General features: G+C 47.4%; 1 long non-coding RNA gene across 1 annotated transcript in view; it reads right to left on the bottom strand.

Moving 5' to 3' along the window:
* Window positions 1-1351: 1351 nt before the first annotated feature.
* Window positions 1352-5640, bottom strand: part of LOC109312489 — an 11258-nt gene continuing 6969 nt past the window's right edge. Inside the window, exons 2-3 of the long non-coding RNA XR_002101828.1 lie at window positions 2884-2896; window positions 1352-1423 (exon numbers count right to left, since the gene is read on the bottom strand). This is a non-coding gene — a long non-coding RNA (uncharacterized LOC109312489). The remainder of the gene's footprint in view (window positions 1424-2883; window positions 2897-5640) is intronic.

The following is a 5640-nucleotide window of genomic DNA, read 5'->3' as shown; positions in this document are numbered from 1 at the left end:
GAGGGGGGCCCAGCAGGGAGGTGGCTGAACTGGTCCCTACTTAGGAAGACAGAGGCAAAGAAATCGTTAAATATGTTAGCTTTGTCATCTGGCGTGATGACTAAGTTGCCCATCGTGTCCTTTTACTTAAATCCTTCTCAGCTCTTGGTATCTTGTCATGACAATTCCTCAGGGTAACTATAGTGAATAAAATATTTTTCTGCTTACAACATGTTGCCTTCAACTTGTATTGAACAGCCCTTTTCTTGCCTACCAAGAGAAGATGTTTTATTCACATGAAATCTTTGGTGCTCTCATTCTAGTTTCCAGGGAGCAGATTTCCATATCACATCAATAAAAATCACAATTCAAACCCTTGCTGGCTGTCTTAGCAAAGATATTAGTGTTTTTAATGTCATGAAACAGAGCTTCTCTCTCACTTCTAGAAATGGTCATCCAAGTCAAAATTGAAGCATCTTTCTAATGTACGGTGGTGAAGCTTGCATTGCTTCCACCACTGCTGTACCTATCTTGGAGACTGAGCCAGAGGTATCATGTGAAAACTGCACCCTGCACAGCAGCATCACTAACAGCACTGCCAGTTACATGGCAGTAACCAATCTGGCAGCGTGGTTGCTGCTTTTTTTTTTTTACATCCCCCTTCATTATACTATGAGCTCTTAATTCTAAGCTGCTGTCCTTCCAGCAGATTTCACAAACAAATTCCCACATACAAAAATCTTTGGTAATTAGTTTGCTGAAGTACTGAATTGGACACTGCTCTTGCTTCTTGCTTTCTCTTTCTCCTTTGTAATGTAAGACTGGTGTACTGCAGGGGAGTTATGTTGTTATACTTTGGCATGGCTGGGAAAGAGCTACATCATGTATGATTCTTGAGAGCACATAAATGTTCCTTTTTATTTGATTTGATGCAGTAAATGTTTATCTTAATTCATCCAAGTAAATTCTCCCTCCAAACAAACTGTTCTGCAATGTTGCTAGTGGAAAATGACTAACAATATTTTATCTTTTTCCTATGCTGGTGGCTGTATTTTATCCATGAATGGTAGAATTTGTATATTCTATGGTTTTCAAGGACTCCATTTCTAAGGACTTGGAGGGAAGTGGTGGTGATTAGGAACAGTTGACATGGATTCACCAAAAGCAAGCCACGCCTGACCAACCTGATTGCCTTCTATGATGAGATAACTGGTTCTGTGGATGTAGGAAGAGCTGTGGACAGGTTATACCTTGACTTTAGCAAGGCTTTTGATAAGGTCTCTTACAACATTCTTGAAAGCAAGCTAAAGTAAGTATGGGTTGGATGAATGGACTGTAAGGTGGGTAGAAAACTGGATTGGTGGGCTTTCAGGGTCTCATCTTCATAGAGCCTTTAGGAAGCACCTTTATCACAGACATAATTTTCAGCTGTCACACTCCACTCCTTGCTTTCTGAAGCACTATGATGGCTACAGTTAAGATGCCAAAGCTGCATGTGCTACATCAGGGAATGGGGAGGGATCTTTAAATTTAACTTGCATAGCATGAACAGATTTACAACAACAACAATTAAAACACTGTTTAGCTGTTGCCACTAGGGCAATGCAGAACACTATGATGCTAAAGATGGTTAGCCACATAGTTGAAGTAATACCTGGTGACAAGTGAACAGTATAAATCACATTGTACCATTTACATGGCTTGGGCATGTTGACAGGCAAACTGATGATTTGCCCACCCTCTCGAGCCAGGAGAGCCAACTGAGTGCCTTGCAGAGCTTTTGGCTTAAGGCTTTGCAGCTTATTTTTTTTATCTTATTCCAATTTTTTAATTGTGGCACATCTACATCTGATACCCATGAAGTGGGTATTGTAAAGTTGAAAGGTACAGTCTCAGAGGAAATTTCTGGCCATTTTATGGCAATAGTATGGTTACTTAATTGCAGCAGAACAACAGCTCCACTCTTAGCTCCTAAGCAACATGAATTGCACAAAGTCCAGGTGGTACTGTTTTCATACAGCAAACAACCTGGTCCTTCCCAAGAAACACATTGCCCTATTGTTACATATGGCACATTAGGTAACTCGTATACGCAGGTCATGTTAGGTGGGCTGAGAGGCCAGCCTCTCTGTAGGGTCCCTAATCCAATCAAGGTGCTACTAATTTGAACCAAGGAGGACTGTGCCACAGATCAAGGGCCATCGGGGGTAACTATTTTCCATTTGGGGAGATGCAGATTCCAGCCCCAAAGGCATCTTCCTCCTAGCCCCGTGCTTAGCAAATAAGCAGTGGTCTAGTTTCCATCTCTTATCCCTTGCACCAGGAATGAATACTTTTCTTTATCACAGCCTTCCCAAGTGGTACCCCTATCAAAGTACCTGGATTATCTTTTTTTAGATGTTGCAGTCATTTATGATGTTCTAAGCCAGGGGGCCATTCTCTATTTTTAATGTTATTACCTGGGAAAAATGCATATTTAATGATAACTGAACTTGCGCACAAGCAGTACTCCAAATTTGATTTTTGTCTGCTTTAAATGCAGTATCCATCATGGCCTGGACAAGACAGGCTGTTTTTAATCCTACATCAGTTAGCAATTTGTCAGTGTGCTTTAAAGTTTTTTCTTCAAGCATGCCTCCCCTAGTGAGCAGCCCTACTGCTTGTCAGAGGTTGGCTACTCCTTCAGTGTTTTTCTGGGATTTATCTAAGTTCCATACATTCATAGCTGAGTTAAGTCTGTCCTAAAGATAACCTGGAGCATTTCTTCATCTGCAGGACTTAACTGTATTCATGGAACAGAAAATGATTGGCCATTCCTACTTAACCCCACTAGTATAAAAGGATAGGGATAAGCGATGGAGACTTGCAGATACAGTCTCCTTCTAGTTGCTTTAAAGTGGCTACCATTCCACCACACCTCTGTATAGGTATGATTTACAAACCATGTAATAACTTTGTTCTAACCTGTGATGTGGTCTCCCACCTGGTGGGCTTCACACCATTGCTGGAGAGTGTTGTCAGCCATAAGAATGATCGGGAGACAGATTCTCTCATAAACGCAGTGGCTCAAGAGGCTGAACAGATGCAGAATGCACAATCAAAGGCACAGACTCAGGGGTGTTGAGCTCAATGGGGTTTCCCTTAGGAAGTAACAACAAACCCCCAAACTAGCAGAGGTACAACAACTACCTCCCCTCCCACAGTTAGCCATTCCAGCCTTTAGGTAGGGAATGTACCCAAGATAATAACTGGTGCCACAGGTGCACTGACAGTTACCACCTTGCCAGTCCACTATCTTGTTTCTTCTACTCGGAGACTAGGACTTCACTTGCTCCAGGGTGGCGAGTTTCTTCCAGTATGGATACTGTGGCTGGACCATGTGAAGGTCATCTGAGCATGTTTCCAGGGGATGCTTTTCAGGGCCAAGCCACTCCTTGAGGTCTTCAGGAACAAGTTCATTAATATCTGGCTAATAAGAAGGATAGTAGACATGCTCTGCCTAGGAAACACAATAAGGCATTAATAAAAAGAGTACAGTTAGGCCCTGGGAGCGGCGAGAGATACGCGGGTGAAAGCCCACTGCGCTTCTGCTCCCCCAAAGCTCCCCAGAGACCCCCAGCAGCTGCGGAAACCCCCACAGACCCCCAGCACAGCTGAAGGTAAGCAGGGGCCCATGGTGGGAGGGGGTTAACCCTTAGAGAGCGGGAGGAGGCAGCTGAGTCGGAGGCAGGCCGGGTCTCACCCTGCCTAGGCCCCTACTTTGCCCAGCCCCCCAGGGAGCCACGTAAACAGGCTGCGCAAACGGGCGTGCTTGTCTGCCGGTGCATGAGTTAGTGTGGAGTTCACGCCGGAGGGTGCATGGGAGGGTCTGAGGCCCTGCCTGCAAGCCCCCTAGGGTAAACAGACTCAGGCCTAGCCTGCATACCAGTGGCATGCAGTGGATGGGCATGTGCCACACACCTTGGGTCCCCTCAGGATCTGTGAGCCCCCCCTCTGGCACCTCAGAGACGGCCACCCAGATGGAGCCCATGGTTCCAGGCCCCATGCAGACAGAGCCCCTGGCTCTTGGCTGCAGGAGCTGCCTGTCCCTTTTTCAGGCTCTGGAGTCTGGGAGCATGGCCACCTCCCCTTGTGGGGTCTGCTCCCTACTGGGTTCTCTGGCATGCCAGCTGGAGAAGCACCAGGCCGCTGTCCAGAGACTGCATGCCATCAGGGACTATAAACAGGAGATTGACACCAGTGCCTGGCAGTAGGAATCATCAGGAAGGCTCTGGCTTCTATGACCACAGCCCGCTCTTTGGTGAGAGAGGCAGCGAGCTGCTAGGAAGAGATGGCCTCCACTTCTCTCCCCCAGGGAGAAGGCTCTTCTCAGCCAGACTGACTGACCTGCTCCACTGGGCTTTAAGCCTGCTGGGGGACAGGGGGACTACCACTGCTGCTGGCCTGCTGAGCAACCCTTGCAAAGCAAGCAGGCCAAGGCACTTAAGGGAGCCCACCCCGGGTACAATCTGTGGGCAAGGCAAGACGCCCCAAGGGGATACTTGCCTGCCTGTACACAAATGCCAGGAGCTTGGGAAATAAGCAGGAGGAACTTGTCCTCCTGCTTAACACAAATAATTACAACGTCGTAGGGACAATGGAGACCTGGTGGAACTCCACCCATAACTGGACCACAGGTATAGATGGCTATACCTTGTACAGGAGAGGTCGAGTAGATAAAAGGGGTGGGGGTGTAACTCTATATGTTAAGGAAAGCTATGCATCCCTACAAACTGATGTTGATGACCAGGGTGGAAAACGAGACCATCTGGGTTAAAATCCGTGGGGTACACGGCACAGGGGACACAATGGTGGGAGTCTACTGCAGACCTCCCAGCCAAAGTCAAAAGCTTGACCAGGAGTTTGCCCGGGAACTGGCTGAGGTCGCATGCTCCAGGCCCATGGTTGTCATGGGTGACTTCAATTACCCGGACATCTCATGGGAGGATTACTCAGCAAAATCCGAGCGGTCATAAAGCTTCTTATTGTGTGTGGATGACCTCTACCTGACTCAAGAAGTCTACAGGCCAACAAGAGGTAAAGTGCTGCTCAACCTGGTACTGGCTACTGGGGATGACCTAATCGACGACCTAGTGATGGATGGGAAGCTGGGTGACAGTGACCATGAGCTGATCACCTTCACCATCCACCGTAAAGCTGGCAAGTCAGTCAGCAACACTGAAGTCCTTGACTTCAGGAAAGCCAACTTTGACAAGCTCAGGAGGCTTATCACTGGTACCCTAAAGGACCATGGCCCCAGGGGGAGGGGAGTCCAGGAAGAGTGGTTGCTCCTCAAGGCAGCGATCCTCAAAGCACAAGCTAATTCTATTCCATCTTGGAGGAAAGGCAGCAAGAGAGCACAGCAGCCCACCTGGCTCTCCAGGGATCTAGCAGACCTCCTGAGGCTAAAAAGAAAGGCCTACAAAGGATGGAGGATGAGATTCACCTCCAAAGAGGACTATTCTGCACTGGTCCGGTCCTGCAGGGAGCAAGCCAGGACAGCCAAGGCTGCAACTGAACTTCAACTAGCTTTGAGCATCAAGGACAATAAAAAGTCCTTTTTCAGATATGTGGGGAGCCAGAGGAAAAGCAAGGGCAACATTGGACCCCTGCTGAACCAGA

The sequence above is a fragment of the Crocodylus porosus genome, unplaced genomic scaffold (assembly GCF_001723895.1).
Source record: "Crocodylus porosus isolate Cpor-Errol unplaced genomic scaffold, CroPor_comp1, whole genome shotgun sequence".
In the NCBI taxonomy this organism is placed as follows: Eukaryota; Metazoa; Chordata; order Crocodylia; family Crocodylidae; genus Crocodylus; species Crocodylus porosus.
Note: the sequence above shows the minus strand (reverse complement) of the source record. Positions and strands in the feature narration are given on the sequence as shown.